Here is a 19,182-nt window from a genome sequence, read left to right on the forward strand (position 1 = left end):
GAACAGTTTCTGAACAGACAGACAGGAGACTGATGTCGATCATCTCATCTCACTGTCAGACAGAAAGTGAATAATTATGATGAACAAATATTCAGCGTGTGTAGTGACAGAGGCTGTAAGCTTCAAACATTCAGAAACATCCACAGACAGGACTGAGACAGGAAGTTCAACAGTGTCTGTGCTATGTGAATGATGCTGCAGCCCAGGGGTCGGACACTCAGTCTGGCCAGAACATAATCAAAGACTAATTTAAGAAACTGATTGATGAAAATGAAACTTGAATTTTCTTTGTTACTGTTCACACACACCTCTCTGGCCCAGAGTCACACATTAGACTGATTTACAGAACTGCTGTTGTTTTTTTCTTATCAGACATATTGTGTCTCAGGTCTGTCAAGCAGACAACAGAACCTTGGGAACTTCCTGTCAGAAATGTTCAGAATAAAAGCTCACAATCGCTTGAAATGGAGCATTGCTGCCAATAAAGAGAACTTTCTCATGCTTTTATTTTGTAGGCAAAAGTGATTCTGTGGGTAACTGTTGCTGCCATAACAGATTTTAACACCAGGCCCTGTGCACTGACTACAGTGCAGCCTAAAAGCTTCTTCTGGGGGGGTGGGGGTGGGAGGTGGGGGGATTCTCTGTTTGGACATTATAGCTAAATGTGATACTGTTAGTCCGATGTTGTAAAATTAAAAAAAAAACCTGATTATATAAATGATCTGGCGGGGGCGCAGGCTATAACTTGAGCCCTATTCAGCCCATATTTATGTACATTTCGGCAGCATTAAAGATGCAGAGTTAGCTGTTAGCTGGTCCTGTTTGCAACGTGGATGTGGTGACATCCATCACTGGATCACTGTGATACTGAAGAAAACTTTAAAACGTGATGATTCTCTGGGAGGTTCTGCAGTTATTGTGCCAGGTTTGAGCAGTCAGACACTAAAGGGTTTTAAAGCCCCTCTGTTGCTGGGAGACCAGTGGCAGGTACCTGTCCCTTCCACCTGAAGCAGTAGCTCAGCCTCATTACTCTGGTCGGCCTCTGTCAGGGACCAGATGTCATTGGATAAAGGGACATTTTCTCAGTCGGTGGATCTTTAAAGCAGGTCGATTGTGTTATACAGACTATTAAACGTGTTGTTTCAGTTCATATTTTCCAGTGCAGCTTTCAATAGTCATTGGTTGTTAAAGTGGTACTGCTGTAATCTGGGAGGTGACAAAGAGACTAAAAGATTTAACGTTTTCAACTAAAGTTAAAATGTGTTTCTGTGAGATGAATCGATCCCTTTGATTTTTCCTCCCGTCTGTATTTTAATGTATAAGGTCCATACGTACACCTATAACGTCTATTTTACTGTTTTAATTTGTCACTGTGCACAGAGGAAATTGTCCTGCCATGTTCCCCAACGACATCATTAAAATGTTTTTATTGCGGAGCTTGTATTTATCTTGGACCCGACACCTGAGCAGGTTCATGGAACGTACGCGGCAGTGATGTGACCACAGAGAGACGGCGGGCGCAGACGAGCTGATAGCGGCTTGTTTCTGTCAACACAATCACCGCTCAGCGTCTCCCCCAGCTCACACTTTATTATCCACAGCTGCTCTGCAGACAGCCAGCAACAGATAGAGATCAGGGAGCAGCACAGGCTGCTTTTACTGTCCCGGGGCGGGCTCACTGTGCAACCTGACTGATGGAACTAATATCTCGCCCTGGCACGGTGGTAACTCTCCCCTGCCTTTGACTGGAGTGTAAAGGTGAGAGAGTGCAGGTTTGTGCTCAGCAGTCGAACAGTGGGTGACACTGAGTCTGAGGCAGGAACATGTTCGTTTTCACATCAGGGAGTCGTTTCATTCAATATCAGAGTTTTAGTGAAGAGGGAAAAACCTCTCTGAGCTAATGTGCTGCCACAGTTAGCAAGCTTGTTAGCTCAGTCACTAACGGGCCGATAAAAGCTGTGTCCCAGTTCAGGGGTCGCATCCTTCAGAGGCTGCACCTGAAGACTAGGCTGTCCCACTCTGAAGGCTCCTTCAATGTGTCCTTCTTGTCCTGAACCATGAGGATCCAACAGGTGCATCCTTAGTGGCCCAACATATCGCAGGATTCATTGCACACTAGTAATGGAAATAATCTGTCAGCAAACAGCACAGACGAGCCTGAGGATCACACTGTTAACTGTCAGTGCTGTGTTTCAGCTCAGTACAACTGTTAAACCAAAGGGCCTTAAAACCACAACTTACTGTGAAGAAAGTTGCTGTTGTCAAGGTTGCTAGGCAACAGGAGTGGCGCGTTGTGATGCAACAGTAAGGGCAGGAACAGTTGGTGACAAGTGGAGGTCCTCCGTGGGCCAGACCGTGTCATTTCAGAGGCCTTCGTAGACCACGTCCTCTGAGCGAGGAAGCCCCTGAATGTGTGTTTGTCCTGTCTCTCATTACTGTCCACAACCTGTCCCCTGTCTCTGTTCCATACCCCAGCTGAGGAGGAGGAGCAGCACAGATAATGAGCTGCGACAGCTTCCTCTCCTCAGAGGTCTGTACTGTCAGGTTGTTACTGGTCAGTCGTTCAACAGAGTTCAACTCTGTGAGGATTTACTTTGACCTGATTTGACCGTTTTAAATGCTGCTGTGACCAGGTCTGTATCCTCACTTCATCCTCACTTTATCTTCACTTTATCTTCACTTCATCCTCACTTCATCCTCACTTCATCCTCACTTTATCTTCACTTCATCCTCACTTCATCCTCACTTTATCTTCACTTCATCCTCACTTCATCCTCACTTCATCCTCACTTCATCCTCACTTCATCTTCACTTCATCCTCACTTCATCCTCACTTCATCCTCACTTCATCCACACTTTATCTTCACTTCATCCTCACTTCATCCTCACTTCATCCACACTTCATCTTCACTTCATCCTCACTTCATCCTCACTTCATCCTCACTTTATCTTCACTTCATCCTCACTTCATCCTCACTTCATCCACACTTCATCCTCACTTCATCCTCACTTCATCCTCACTTTATCCTCACTTCCTCCTCACTCCATCCTCACTTTATCCTCACTTCATCTTCACTTCATCCTCACTTCATCTTCACTTCCTCCTCACTTCATCCTCACTTTATCCTCACTTCATCTTCACTTCATCCTCACTTCCTCCTCACTTTATCTTCACTTCATCCACACTTCATCCTCACTTCATCTTCACTTCATCCTCAATTCCTCCTCACTTCATCTTCACTTCATCCTCACTTCCTCCTCACTTCATCTTCACTTCATCCTCACTTCCTCCTCTTTTCATCTTCACATCCTCCTCACTTCATCCTCACTTCCTCCTCACTTCATCCTCACTTCATCTTCACTTCATCCACACTTCATCCTCACTTCATCCTCACTTCCTCCTCACTTATCCTCACTTCATCCTCACTTCATCCTCACCTTATCCTCACTTCATCCTCACTTCATCCTCACTTCATCTTCACTTCATCCTCACTTCATCTTCACTTCATCCTCACTTCCTCCTCACTTCATCCTCACTTTATCCTCACTTCCTCCTCACTTTATCTTCACTATCCTCACTTCATCCTCACTTTATCCTCACTTCATCCTCACTTCCTCCTCACTTCATCCTCACTTCATCCTCACCTCATCCTCACTTTATCTTCACTTCATCCTCACTTCATCCTCACTTCATCCTCACTTCCTCCTCACTTCATCTTCACTTCATCCTCACTTCCTCCTCACTTCATCTTCACTTCATCCTCACTTCATCCTCACTTCATCCTCACTTTATCCTCACTTCCTCCTCACTCCATCCTCACTTTATCCTCACCTCATCCTCACTTTATCTTCACTTTATCCTCACTTCATCCTCACTTCCTCCTCACTTCATCCTCACTTCCTCCTCACTTCCTCCTCATTTCATCCTCACTTCATCCTCACCTCATCCTCACTTTATCTTCACTTCATCCTCACTCCATCCTCACTTCATCCTCACTTTATCTTCACTTTATCCTCACTTCATCTTCACTTCATCCTCACCTTATCTTCACTTCATCCTCACTTCATCCTCACTTCATCTTCACTTCATCCTCACTTCATCTTCACTTCATCCTCACTTCCTCCTCACTTCATCCTCACTTTATCCTCACTTCCTCCTCACTTTATCTTCACTATCCTCACTTCATCCTCACTTTATCCTCACTTCATCTTCACTTCATCCTCACTTCATCTTCACTTCATCCTCACTTTATCCTCACTTCATCTTCACTTCATCCTCACTTTATCCTCACTTCATCCTCACTTTATCTTCACTTTATCCTCACTTCATCTTCACTTCATCCTCACCTTATCTTCACTTCATCCTCACTTCATCCTCACTTCATCTTCACTTCATCCTCACTTCATCTTCACTTCATCCTCACTTCCTCCTCACTTCATCCTCACTTTATCCTCACCTCATCCTCACTTTATCTTCACTTCATCCTCACTCCATCCTCACTTCATCCTCACCTCATCCTCACTTCATCCTCACTTTATCCTCACTTCATCTTCACTTCATCCTCACTTCATCTTCACTTCATCCTCACTTTATCCTCACTTCATCTTCACTTCATCCTCACTTTATCCTCACTTCATCCTCACTTTATCTTCACTTTATCCTCACTTCATCTTCACTTCATCCTCACCTTATCTTCACTTCATCCTCACTTCATCCTCACTTCATCTTCACTTCATCCTCACTTCATCTTCACTTCATCCTCACTTCCTCCTCACTTCATCCTCACTTTATCCTCACTTCCTCATCACTTTATCTTCACTATCCTCACTTCATCCTCACTTTATCCTCACCTCATCCTCACTTTATCTTCACTTTATCCTCACTTCATCCTCACTTCCTCCTCATTTCATCCTCACTTCATCCTCACCTCATCCTCACTTTATCTTCACTTCATCCTCACTCCATCCTCACTTCATCCTCACTTTATCTTCACTTTATCCTCACTTCATCCTCACTTCCTCCTCACTTCATCCTCACTTCCTCCTCACTTCCTCCTCATTTCATCCTCACTTCATCCTCACCTCATCCTCACTTTATCTTCACTTCATCCTCACTTCATCCTCACTTCATCTTCACTTCATCCTCACTTCATCTTCACTTCATCCTCACTTTATCCTCACTTCATCTTCACTTCATCCTCACTTTATCCTCACTTCATCCTCACTTTATCTTCACTTTATCCTCACTTCATCTTCACTTTATCCTCACTTCATCTTCACTTCATCCTCACTTCCTCCTCACTTCATCCTCACTTCCTCCTCACTTCATCCTCACTTCATCCTCACTTTATCCTCACTTCCTCCTCACTTCATCCTCACTTTATCCTCACTTCATCCTCACTTTATCCTCACTTCATCCTCACTTTATCTTCATTTTATCCTCACTTCATCTTCACTTCATCCTCACTTCATCTTCACTTCATCCTCACTTCCTCCTCACTTCATCCTCACTTCATCCTCACTTCATCCTCACTTGTAAAACTGTTGAAATGTGGATTTTGCAGACTCTGTAAACTGTGTATTTAGTGACCGAACCCCTAAAACAGAGACTTTCAGAAACGCTGCTGAACCCGTTTTAGTCTAAAACTGTGTTGTAGTGTGGACGGACACAAACTGAGACCTTTGGAGACGATGACATAAACACCTTCCTGGGCTCCTGATTGGGTCTCATCAGTCCCACCAGACAGTGGTGACTGCAACATAGATGGAGACCAAAGGTAACAGCATTAATTAGTTTAACCACTTGGACAGAATCACATTGATGAGAGCGATATGTCCCAAAATCATGGATCATTAATCGTCATGGAGATAAAAGTTTAAAATAATCCTGATGTTGATGTGAAGTCACTTCGCTCAGTCTCATCAGGGGGACGAGTAAGAACATATCAGCACATGAGCTGTTTGACTTTCACCACATTCAGCTGAGCAGACTTTAGTTGGATCTGTGGTGATTTTATAACCGTCACCACTGACGGGTGTGGAGTCATTTTCACATCTGTAACATGCAGAGTGGGTTGTTTAGCAGAAAGTAGTGCCGCGACAGAACGTGCAGACATGCAGGGGAACTACTTCTTCACACCGAGCTTGTTATGTTGGTTGGGCAGGTGTGAAAGTTGTCAGCTTCTGTAAAAAGTGTCAGTCTGCTGAGAAACTGTGGTGAGGTTTGAAATCAAACCACATGGCTTCATGATCGTAGTCATGTGACCTCAGCATGAATTCAAAGCCTAAACTACCATTAAATCCATCTGCCACCTCTGGGAGAATAAATCACCTGTGTTTATGCGAGATCATTTGGTAACCATGGTAACACATACTGTGGGCACGGCAGCACGAGAAAGAGTTTCTTCATGAGCAGTAAATCAAAGGAAAGTGCTGCCTGACCACATGCTCCATGGTGCAGGGTGACATCACCGAAGCCGTCCAATGAACAAGTCACCTGTAAGCCCCATGTGACCTCAGGTGAACAGCTCTTGGTTTGTTCGTGGTGTTGATGTTCATTAAAGAACAGAGCTGTTGGCACGTGGTGAGCGCAGAGAACCAGTATCCTTCATGTAACTGGGAGAGTGGTTTCCAGTCACTTAAGAGAGTAACCAGCTTCAGAGCCGCTCTCATCGTGTCCGTCTCTGATCGTGGTCGCGGTGGTCCGGTTGTGGCCACGAGAAGGATCTAAATTTAGCCGGCTGCTCCACCCAAGCTCAGACCGGGGGAGTCTCTCCTCCTTCTCCTCCTCTCCGTCTCTATTTAGAGTCAACTGGATGCTAAATATGCGAATGTCCGAAAAAGTGGAAACAAACCAGGCTCTCTACACTTTTCACCATCTTCTAATGTTTATTAAAGTTTCCTGTTGGAGTTAAGAGAAGCTCAAACTTTCTGTCTCCCTCTGGGCTCTGCATCTGACTCCTGTGGGGACGTGACAGATGTGTTTATGTGTGGAGGCTCGTCCTCAGCAGTGAAGTTGATCCTATTCCAGTCAGAAATGACAAGAAGAACAAAAGATTCCCACAATATTTCCTGAGAGAGAAATGATTAATTTTTCATCATTTTTTGCGTGTAATAAATCTGCATCTGTGTCCAGGCTCACAGTGAAGCACTGTTGTTGCTGCAGTGCTGAGAAACTGTCCTCCGAGGACACACAAAACCTCCAGGACCTATTTTCTGCCTCTTTGCTGCACAATGAGTAAATGAAAGCTTGGAGTGCTCAAACACACACACACACACACACACTCACATTCACACACACACACACACACACACACTCACACACACACACACACACACTCACACACACACACACACAAACACACACACACACACACTTTCACACACTTTCACTTTCACACACACACGCACACACTCTCTCTCTCTCTCTCTCTCTCTCACACTGGCTCTCTCTCTCTCTCTCTCTCTCTCTCTCTCTCTCTCTCTCACACTGGCTCTCTCTCTCTCTCTCTCTCTCTCTCTCTCTCTCACCGCAGGCCTGCAGCTCTTTCAGATTCTCCACCACAGCAACTGTTTCCAAACAAACCCATCTGATAACATTTTTCCTCAAACAATTGGTATTTATAGCATCTCTGCTATTTTCACTGCACCTCCCTTTCGCTACGCTAAAGTTCAGCTAGATTAGATGCCATCCTGTGTGTGTGTGTGTTTTTGTGTTTCTGCATCGCCATGGTAACAGAGCAGTGTGCGTGGGTGAGGGCTGCATGTCCTTGTGTCAGGGCTTGTGGGTTTTTTTTCTTGCTTTTCCTTCCTGTGTTTCTGGGTGCTGTGGTTTGTACCAGTCGTCAGAGACTCTCCGCTCATCCCAGTCTGACCAGTGAGCTGCTGCATGAACACAGACCAAACACTCACAACAGCCCAGCACATACACACTGCAGGTTCACTGCACACACAGTCCCCTCAGCTCCCAGGTGTTGACGTCTGTTTCACACTGAAGTATAAAAAAACTGATGACTGATGAATGAAATGAAATCATCTGAATTTAAATAGAAAATTGAATTATTCTCTCTTGACTTGCACAGATCTGCTCTGTAAACTACATGTTCATACAGCTAGAAAACATCATGTGAGCCGAGGGGGATTTGTCACCTACATTAGCCTGAAACCTGCTGTGGCTAACAGACTCTGGTCACGTGTGAACAGCAGCGGGGACAAACCGGTCTCGGGGCTTTCAGACTGATCGGGCTCGGGTCAGCGCGGCGTTCGGGGGAGTGGCAGAGGTCAGAGCGAACGTAGGCGGAGTTTTCTAAACATCTGGTGGGACACGTCACTACAAAGTGACTGTGACTGTGTTTAGAGTTTATTGTTGTATCTTCCCACTGCTAAGAAACAAGTGTTAGCATTAGCCCTGCTGCTGCTGGGGGCATTATGTTTTCAGGTTGTCCATGGACAGATGGAGTTTCTTCACACACAAACATTTATTTTGACTCAAGGATGAACTGATTAGATTTTAGTGGTTGAAGGTCAAAGGTCAAGGTCACAGTCAGCTCACAAAACATGATTTTGGCCCTGTGAATGCTGTATCTCAAGAACCCCTCAAGGGAATCCTTTCTCAAACATTCATTTGGACTCGAGGATGAAATGATTAGATTTTGGTGGTCAAAGGTTAAAGGTCACCGTGAACACCTAAAAAACAGCAATTGGACAAAATTTCCCACAAATGCCTAATATTTTATATGATTCAGGATAAACTGAGATGTAACCTGAAACTTTTTTTGATGAAATAATGAAATAACAAAACGAGGATTGACAGGAAAGACATGGTGAACATAAAAACATCAAACAGAACAGACTGTATGACTATATAGATATATATAGATATTTATGTAGATCACCAGGGGTGAAGACTGGATTTGGTAGAGTTTGTTGTGGGCAGAGTGTTTGCATGGTGAGATGTTTTAAGAAAAGTCTGTGGTATGTAATAATAATAATAATAATAATAATATTTTTTGACTATATTCATATATTTTTGTGTATGTATAACATACACATTTACTGTACAGAAGATCATATAAAATATAATCATATTATTAACCACTTTGATGATCACGCAGGGGGCCCTCCCCTTCCTGCTGACATTTTTTACAGTGTATCTTGGTACCACTGCTGCTCAGCTGTCAATCAATCACTGTCCTACCCACTCAGAGGGTAGAAGATAAAAGAGCATCTCTGCTGCAAAATAATATTAACAATACATTTGAAAATATTTTTGGCTGTAAAGTCACGTGACTCGACCTGGGAGTCTTTCACTAACGTCAGTGGTAACTTCAGCTTCTTCCTTGTTTGCCTTATTGCTAAGAGACGACATCCTTTAAGCTCTGTCTGTCCTCTGTGAGACAATACACAGAGTGAATGGGCTGCTTTGATGGATGAAAACCAGAGACAGGAGGTAGTTAATGCAACGGGGACCAGTGTCATATGGTTGTGAATAAATTATAGCAGTGTCAAAGCTAACTAGGCCACTTCTCCCTCTCCCTGTTCAGAACCACGCGCACCACTCGTGGCGTGGTTGGAGCCGCGGATGCTGAGCTGATGCAGGCTTAGTTTTGTTTTTAGATCCGCTGTTGACTGTCTTCATTCAGACATCTGCGACCGTCCTCTGTCGGCCTCATGCTGCTGAGCCTGAACCAGTGATGTATTTAAATGAACATGTGGTTGTTTCTGCCTCTGGGGAATCAGAGAAAACATTAATTGATGCTTTTATGTCGCATAAAAGACCCGAACCTCACGCTGTCAGGAGAAGCTCTGCACTGTTATTGATGACATGAATTCACATCATCAGGATCCGTGACGAGTCTGAAAGGAACGGATGCACCATTCCACCAGTGTAAAAGTGAGCTGAGTCGGGTTTATAGTCCACAATCAAGACTATCAGAGCCATTCAGAGGACACTTTAGACCTCAGCTCGTCTGGGACAAGGCGGCTGATGAGCCTTACTCCTGCTGTGTCACTGTATCTGGAGGTATGAATCTGGCAGGTGACAACACTGATCTGTCATTCGTATAAAACCCAGTTTGACAGAATGGATCTGCAATTTGCATTTCAAGAGCCAGTTGCCTAGAAACTCAACCTGTTCCGCCCGGTTGTCAAACATCATAGTAAACATGGAGGATTTCTCACCTGGCTCCCACAGTGACTTGTAAAAAAGATATTAGAAATAATATCAGGGTTTTTTTTAATAGTGTTTTGACTGTTATCCCTCTGGCACAATAAAAAACAATTTCCCTGAGCTAAGTAGATTACTCTGTATTTTCCTGCATTAATGCCTTATATTTCTCACAGTATCGATTTGTTTATGACAAGCTAACAGAGAGAAATTGAGGCATTTAGGGCCAGTGGGTGAAGGCTCCACGCCGGTGTCGTACATCAAACGTGAGGGCACAGCCTCTCTCCATCAGCCTGCTGCCAGTTATCCTCTCCATCCATGTCATCTGAGCTGATGGGCTTGGCTCAGTTGTCTCCTCTGCTAAGCAGCAGCAGATAGAGCAGAGCCAGCCAGAGAGACTCAAATGAAATCAGAGCTCTTTACATGTCTGTGCCTTTTCTCTCTGTGCTGACAGTAAAGGGCTAATTGAGCTCAGTGCTGTGGTGCGAGTGGACATAAGGGAGGGAAAATCAAAGACAGCCCTTCTATATCAGGGGCTCTTGCTCTTCGTGTCCTCACTCTCCAGCGTCTTCACCAGCTGAAGTGAAATGGAGACAGATGATGGAAAAGTGTCACTACCTCCGTGGAGCTCAGTTAAAATAAATGTCTACTTTTATTTGGTGAAAAGTTTGCACCTGTTGCATTAAGTTTACAGTAAAAGACAACACATGGTTGATGAAAGAACAGGAACAGGAACAGGGTACATGGCTGTGGGTCATTCTTTCTAACTACGAGGCTACTTTTCCCCCCACATCTCATATTTCAAAATTTAGGCCATGATGCGACAAAAGTCCATCCATCCATCCATCCATCCATCCATCCATCCATCCATCCATCCATCTCCTGCCTCTTATCCGCAGTCAGGTTATGGTGCAGGTGGTCAGGCAATCTAGTCCAGACGTCCCTCTTCCCAGCAGCGTTTTCCCACTTTCCTTGGGGGATCCCGAGGCGTTCCCAGACCAGATGAGATCTATAATCTCTCAGTGTGTTCTGGGTCTACCCCGAGGCCTCCTACCAGTTGGATGTATCTGGAAGATCTCCAATGGAAGGTGCCCACAAGGCATCCCAACCAGATGCCCGAATCAGCTCAACTGACTCCTTTTGACATGAAGGATGTCTGAGCTCCTCGCCCTCTGTCTAAGGCTGAGGAAGCTCATTTCAGCCACTTTTATCTGTGATCTCATTCCTTCAGTCACTACCAAAAACACATGATACATACGAGTGTCAGAACGAAGATCGACCTTCTCCTTCCGGCTCAGTTCCCTCTTCACTGTCTGGTACGACGCCTGCTTAACTGCTGACGCTGCGTCATCTTCCTACAAAACTGGCTAGTTATCTACCTGCATGAGAAACAGTAACAGAAAAAAACTGTGAGAAGCTTTAATAAGATTTACACAGTTGTACAGGTTGTCATTTTATATGTCAATTTAACAACCACATTTCTGTGATTGCTTCTGAACGGTAACTTGACCACGTTGCATCCGTCTCTTGGTCCTGCTGCACTGAAGAGTCAGGCCTTACCTGACTCAGTGCACCACCCAGCTCTCAGGCCAGGTCGTGGTTACCTGTTGCTCCGACTGTTGCAGTGCTCTTCTGATGGGGCTCCCTTTACGCTCAGTGAAGCCCTCACAGATGGTCCAGAATGCAGCAGCCTGTCTGGTCTTCAATCAGCCTAAAAGGTCAACCTGCTACTCATCAACCCACGCTAACCTGAATCAAATTCCGTCACTAATGCTGCCTTCATAGTGACAACTAGGTCGGCACCATCTACTTGAACTCAGTCATCCCTGCACACAGAGTCCAGACTCTTCTGGTCTGTGGTTCCTTGATGGTGGAACCAGCTCCTGAAGTCTCTCAGAGCAGGACCGTCCCTCTGTCTCCTCAGAGAGCTCCTCCTCTCCTCACTCCTCTAACACCCTGACATGTCTGACCAGCTCTGACTCTGACTCTCAGGTCACTTCTTCACCTGATAAACAGATGTAGAATTCAGTCCTGACACCGAGTCTCTACTGACCTGGAGCTTCAGTGACGTCTCTCACTTGTTAGTTGCTTTGGATAAAAGCATCTGATGAAAGAACAAATGTAAATGTGATGAACTCCAAGAAACATCTCACAGCGTCTGTGTTGATGAAAAATGATAACAGACTTGCTACTGATTGGTTGGGGCATATCCAAAACATAACTGAAAGGGAAACAAAATGCCAGTTCAGTCTGATTTGGAGGCTCGTTAACACTTCTGCTGTCAGACCTGAACTTTGTTCCTGGTTTATCTGCTGACGGCAACAAGTGCCAAGTTTGCGCTCATGGATGGAATCACTTCCTATTGTTGCCAATAAATATTTCCAGCCCTGTCAACAAAAAGAATATGACAGCTTTTATTATTCTGCTAACGTCACTGTTTTTCTTCTTCTTCTCCTGAACACTCCACCAGAGACGACATGGGAGAGACCGTCCAGTGTACCTGGGACCCCCAAAGCCTCAATCCGACACAAGAACTCCCTGCCGGCAGGTATTACAACCTATCTTCTCCATCTGAACTCTCTGTCACTTCTACTTCCTCCAGTTTTAGCGCCCCAGGGCTGTGAATTCTCCTCAACTTCCACAGTGGCACAAAGCACCCACTCATACTCACCACACACACACTCAGACACTTCCTGTGACTAATTTTATCTGTAGCCTCCACTGCAGAACTGAGGCGTCCTCTGTCTTTCTTCTTGGCCCTGCTCCTAGAGGCAGACAAACAGAGGAGACACTAAGGTTTGTGGGATGTTTCCTGCTCTTAAGTGTTCAAAGTCTGGGAGCAGTCCTCATTCATCTGCATCACTTCTATCATAAACAACCTCACACCAAACCACAAAGTCTCTCACACATATGTAGATACTTCCAGTTGGACTGTGATGGTAAACACATGGGAAAATGCTCATGTTAAATGCTCAATTAATTATAATTTTCACAAATGTCTTTGAAGTTGAGGATCTTGTTGCACCAACTGTTCATAAATTGACCAGATTGGCCTCAAATTACAAATACTGTGCTGCAGGAATGAGCCTAAGACCTGGACATTAGTCACATGTCCTCACTTCCTGTCCCTGGTCCTGAGTCTCTGGTGTTTGAATGTGTTTCTGCTTGATGACTGAAGTCAGGTCTGTGTTTAACAGCAGCTCAGACATGTTCAGGTTTGATTCTCTGACATCAGATCCGTCAGTAAATCCCTCAGTCCTGATTCTTGAAGCTTCTCCAGCTGTTAAAAAGGCCGGTTGCTAACAAGAGTCTAAATGAGACGACAGAGGTTGTCGGGGACGTTAAACATCTGATAACGCTGGTTTGATTAGCTTAGATAGGCTTTCCTAATAAATTGTACTGACTCTGGTCATTTGTAAGCTAACGTCTTCTTTTTTATCTATCAGCAGGAACATGTCCCAAACCAAAGGCTAAAGCTAAATATGTTAGCTAGTCAGCTGTAGCACGTAGTAGCTGTGTCCCAATACGACTGATTGTGTCACAGCAGTGTGACCGAACTGTCCCGTTTCAGAGGCTCCTTCAGATGTGTCCTTCTTTTCCTGGGCAACAAAGAATTCAACAGGTGGATCCTTCGTGGCCGAACATATCCTAAGATTCATAGTCTGCTCATAATGAAAATAATATGGCAGCAAATGAGCTGACAGAGAGTTTACATGGTTAAATGTGAGTATTGTGTAACGGTACAACTGTTAGAACCAAGGGCCTTAAATCCTTAAATCCTCAGGTTTTTGTAATAAAAACCAAGTTTCATCAAGGTTTCTAGGCGAATACAGCTGGAGACGCAGAGCAGAAATCCCGTCTCGTTTCAGTTTGGCTTTGCTGTCTTCGACGGTGGACTTCATAAACGTGTCCTCTGAAGGATATGGCCCCTGAATTGTGAAACAGCTAAAGAGTCAAAGTACTGACACCGCTTTGAGGCCAACTGCTGCTCCATCAGTTTCTGTTTCTGTAAATCTCTTTACTTTATGTTCCTTAGGTTTACTGTCTAAATTCATCAAGATGAATGAGGATCCACGGCGCCCTTCATCATCCCAACAAAGTTAAAGTAGTTTCTATTTACTGAGACCTTAGTAGAAGTTAGGGATTGATTTATATACGTCTGGTGCAATCGGATCCACGTCTCTGTTTTTGACTGTCTGTGCTCCGTTAGTCACATTTATCAAAACCAAAGAGACACTTCAGCACCGGCCAGTAAATTCCTCCTGGATCAGCAGAAGAAATAATGACATTCTTTCTCCCTCTTGTTTCTGCAGTCAATGGATTTCACTCAGGTGGGAGTCCCTTGCATCATGTGGAGCATTCGCACAACAGTCTGGTGAGGAAGAGCAGCTCAGAGCCCCAGGTAAAGCTGTTACTCACTGTTCTGCCTGTTCTTTAACAATGTGACACTCACCCTTCCTGCGAGCGTCAGCTGTACCTGGACGTTTCCACTGAGCCATGTTCACCTCAGTACTTTATTCAACTTTATTAAACAAACCTCGAAGGTGGTGAGTGGTTCCCTCAGTCTGCGTCAGACTTTCACTTTGAAATAATAAACATGGAAATAAGAACGTCCACACACTGACATTTCTGTTGTTATAACTTCATTATCAGTGTTTACTGGTTTGGAGCGAAGCAAATTGTCATGAAAAGAAGTGAAACTTTGACACAAACACTTAAAAACCACCATCCAGTCTCGACCTCTGGGACCTCCTCCCTCACCTCCTCCGTCTTCATGCCCCCACACACGTCCTCCCTCCAGACGTCACACTAACACCAACTTCCTCTGTGTATCTGGATCCTCAGCCTCTCTCAGTCTGAGAACACACAGATAGTATGACTCAGTCCTCTCATGTGTCGACGAGGCTCAGATGCTGCCGGCCACTGCTGCGCATCAACCTGCTCTTTTAGCGCCAAAAAACATCAGAAGAAGAAGAAATGTGTATTATGGCGGCACCTGAACTGAACTGAAATCACAGCATCTCTCAGTGACTGTAGTGACGACAGTGATGGAGCCTGTAGCCTCTATTAACTGCTGCATCATTTGGTTCATGCAGGCTAAGTAACATTTACCTTTTTAATTTCTGCATAATAAAATAAAAATATGGAGCTGAATCACATTTGTAAACTGGTCTGTTTTTAGTGGTTCTGCTTGTGACACATTGTTTTAGCTGTAAAACAGATACTCTCTGTGGTTTTTCTTGGATTTTAAAGGTAACCTCTGTGTGTGGCAGTAGATACAGTCATGAGGCAGTGACTGGGGGCTGGGGGTGGGGGTGGAGGGTGGGAGGAGAAGAAAAACAGCTCATTAAAAAACAGAAGAAATGGATGTGAAGTGGCTCGTTTTTAGGCTGTGAACTTCAAAATTCAAAAATTGTGAAACTGTGAACGTGTGAACTGAACTTGGAGCTGGATGTTGTGAGGTGTGAACACTGCTGCCTCTTTTCATCAGAAAACTATTTCATGTGAGTGAGTCGTCGGCCTCACAAAACCAACAGAAGTATAAGGGAGCTGTCAATCAAGCTGAGAGGAGGTCTCATTACCTGAAAACACCTGTTAGGGCGGAGCATGGTTGAATAGAGGCTTTACCTAAGTGCTGAAACAATTGTTTAAAGCTCCATCCAGTCTAAAGGTAGATGTCCATGTGTTTGTGATTATAAAGCAGGTCTAGGTTCTATATTAATACTGTGAAAGTATCAAAGCCTCAGTCCACAGAGAAATGCACACAGCCTGTATTCAGAAACTGAGCCTTAAAACCAGCCGTCAGGACTTCTGGAACTTTGTGATGTCACAACAAAACAGTCAGCCACGCCCCAAGCCCCGCCCACCTGGACCCATCATCCAACCTTGTAGGATTTGGTTTCTCTGAGTGTTTACCCAAAATCTGCTATATTTTTATTGGATCCATCAGAAAACAGTCAGCCAATCAGAAGAGAGGTTCAGATCCTCTAATCAACTAATACTTTACAGATCAGTGTCTTATAAAAACCAAAACTAAAGTACAGCTTTGAAAATATGACTTTACCCCATTTTACTTTGTTTATCATCATCATCATCATCATCATCATCATTACATCAGTTCCTCAGTAGTGAAACTCTTGTTGTTGCAGCCTTTCACCAGCAGGTCCTGCCATTTTAATGACCATATTTATGATACAGTCATATCCATGCACCTCCAGTTAACAGCAGCATTTACAGGCTTTTATATTTATTTTATTTACACATTTATACTTAATTTAATCAGGAGTTAATAAGGTCACATTGAGGTCTCATTTACAAGTGAGAACTAAGTACAGGAAAATAAAATAAATAACAGATACAAAATGTCAGTGATTTAAATAAACATTCAGATATGAATTCACATAAACAAGCATATAAACAACATTCAGAATGTACATGTAAAAATGAGCATAAATGCATCCAGATACACAACCAGGTAAACAATAAGATGAGGAATCATGTGCAGAGAAATATGTAAATGAGATATAATATAAATGAGACAGAAAAGCTGTGATCCTGATGATGGTAACGTGACTCTCAGCAGCTCCTCTCATACAACAAACAGTCACTGATCCTCTGTGGATATTAAGATGTGGATCAGTGCAGCTGAACAACAGCTACAGATAATAACCCAGCTATTATGAGGATATATGATGTCATTTTCCCACCTCTCACATGATCAACCCCCCCCCCCCCACATCATTAATGGAAGAGGCTGGTGGCAGATTATCCCTCCCACAGTATCTGCTCTCTTGATCATAATTAACCAGGCACAGTTACACAGGATCCACCCACCACTTATTCACTCTCTCCCCATGTCTCTGCTCGACATGTTACACACACACACACACACACACACACATACAGTCATTCAAAAAATGTGATCACACTCATGCAGTTGGAAGATGGTTCCCTTTAATCTGAGACAGCAGGTTTGAAGTTCCCTGGATTTTTAATCCCATTTTATATTTAAACTTTTTTCCTAATTTGTGTCCTGTATACACACACACACACACACACACACACACACACTGGTTCAGCCAGGAGACTGTATATTTCTCTATTCTAAGCTTAAGTGTTAGAAATCACACACACAATACATCCACTCTCACACAAAGAGAGGGAAAGCCAACCATGCTTTGCTTTGCTCTGCAGAACTATCCTCCCTACTCTGCACAGCAACACACACACACACACACACACACACAGCAGCAGCAGCAGCAGCAGAGCGAGCACCAGACAGACGCTAACAGCGCTCGCCAGGAAAACAACTGTGTTTGTGTGTGTGTGCGAGTGACAGCGTGTGTGTGTGGAGCAGTCATGTCTGACACAGAGGACGGAGGTTTTGACGGAGCGTCCTTCTCTCTGCAGAGCCCGGGATCCACGTCGCCCACCAGGAAGCAGAACAAGGAGACCACGGTCACGGTGAGTGGGGAAACTCGGGGGAACTCTCAACTAAACATGAACTCACCACAGGTCTGTACAGGAGCCCTGAGGGACTAGATCTGCTACCAGGATGGGAAGGTGGGGGGGGTTCTGGTTTTTCTCCCCAAGTTTGGAAACAGTGATAAAGAAAATACAGATTCTAATGCAGGTAATGGTGCATGTCTCAGCTTCCACAGCAGCCATAGTGATGGAGCCACACTTGATACCAAATTAGGTCCAGACTTGAACGACTCTCCTCCTCTGTAACGTGAGCAGATGATAATGATGACAGAGGCAGATTCACTGCTCACAGTCCTCAGTGATTATTGAGACAACATGTCCCTGATTTCATTTTCAGATGACAGCTGTTGACTTTGCTCGTTCTTACCACCAGACTTCAGCTAACATAACATTTAACTCCACAAGTTGACTGGAAATGGATTCTTTAAAAAATGTGAAGTGGTCTTTGTTGTGTGGACACATGATATCCTGCTAAAATATACTGTTAAAAGCAGATTTCTCATTTCCAGCTAGCGACTGCTGAGTTTTCTTGCTGACATAACAACTTTCACTGGTAAATTTGATCAATATTTAATAATTCAATAATATAGAATATTGCAATATTTCCTGCCATGTGCAATGTTTTTCATAATATTTGTTTTTTTGTTTTTTTGCAGTTTTACTGTAACTTGGCATCTGACATATAAAACTTTGAACTGCTGGTTGGTACCAGCATCACTTATACCTGAAACATGAAATACAATAATATAATTACATTATAGCATAATAGCTTAGCCATAGCATCATAGTACATTACTGTGGAGAAACACACTGAGGAAACAACAGAGGTTAGATTTATCTTCAAATAATGCTTCAGTTTTACAAACATAACAAGTTGCTGAAGTGTAAAATCTGATGAAGAGCAGGACACAGCAGCTGCTAACGTTAAGCTAAACTCTGATACAGCAGCATCCATACAGGTTCCATACAGAAGAATGAGGCTAGCTCATCACATGCTAACTTTTGGCCTTGGACGTAGAGCTGGATAGAGCTGGGTGATAAATAATTTATAAATAATATTGTGACATTTTGTCATTTTATCCTTTAAAGCACCTCATTAATATGTGATTTAACCCTTTGATGTATAAAATCTGATGATTTCCGTCCCCGTAACATTCGTCTGCATTAAATCATATTTACTGTTTTACAATTTACAATTTTATATTTGCATGAGATCACAACCAAGTGAAGTTTGGAGAAATCCAGACCTGCACTGACCTGCTAAGTTACAAGTGTGAAGCTAAGATTGGACATTCACGGCTGAGACGAGGGGTTTAATGATTGGTCAGTTGTTGAGGTCACTTAAGGTCACGGATACAAACAAACGAGGCTCATCGTTGGAGGGTGTTGGAAGCAGCCTGGTCCTCCTCTTTACCAGAGGAAGTGGGGGTCAGTTTAAAGCCCTGCTCCGTCAACCTCCGGACCTCAGCAGTGAATAAATATGAAGCCATTCCCTCAAACAAATTATAAGTTGCATAAGCCAAGATAAGGTT

General features: G+C 43.9%; 1 pseudogene; it reads left to right on the forward strand.

Moving 5' to 3' along the window:
* The window catches only part of LOC139608424 (myosin heavy chain, fast skeletal muscle-like), an 86,356-nt pseudogene that overhangs the window by 62,616 nt on the left and 4,558 nt on the right, over positions 1-19,182 (forward strand).

This window comes from Trachinotus anak, unplaced genomic scaffold (assembly GCF_046630095.1).
Source record: "Trachinotus anak isolate AG129_WGS33_773 ecotype Australia unplaced genomic scaffold, CSIRO_AGI_Tana_v1 ptg000025l, whole genome shotgun sequence".
NCBI lineage: Eukaryota > Metazoa > Chordata > Actinopteri > Carangiformes > Carangidae > Trachinotus > Trachinotus anak.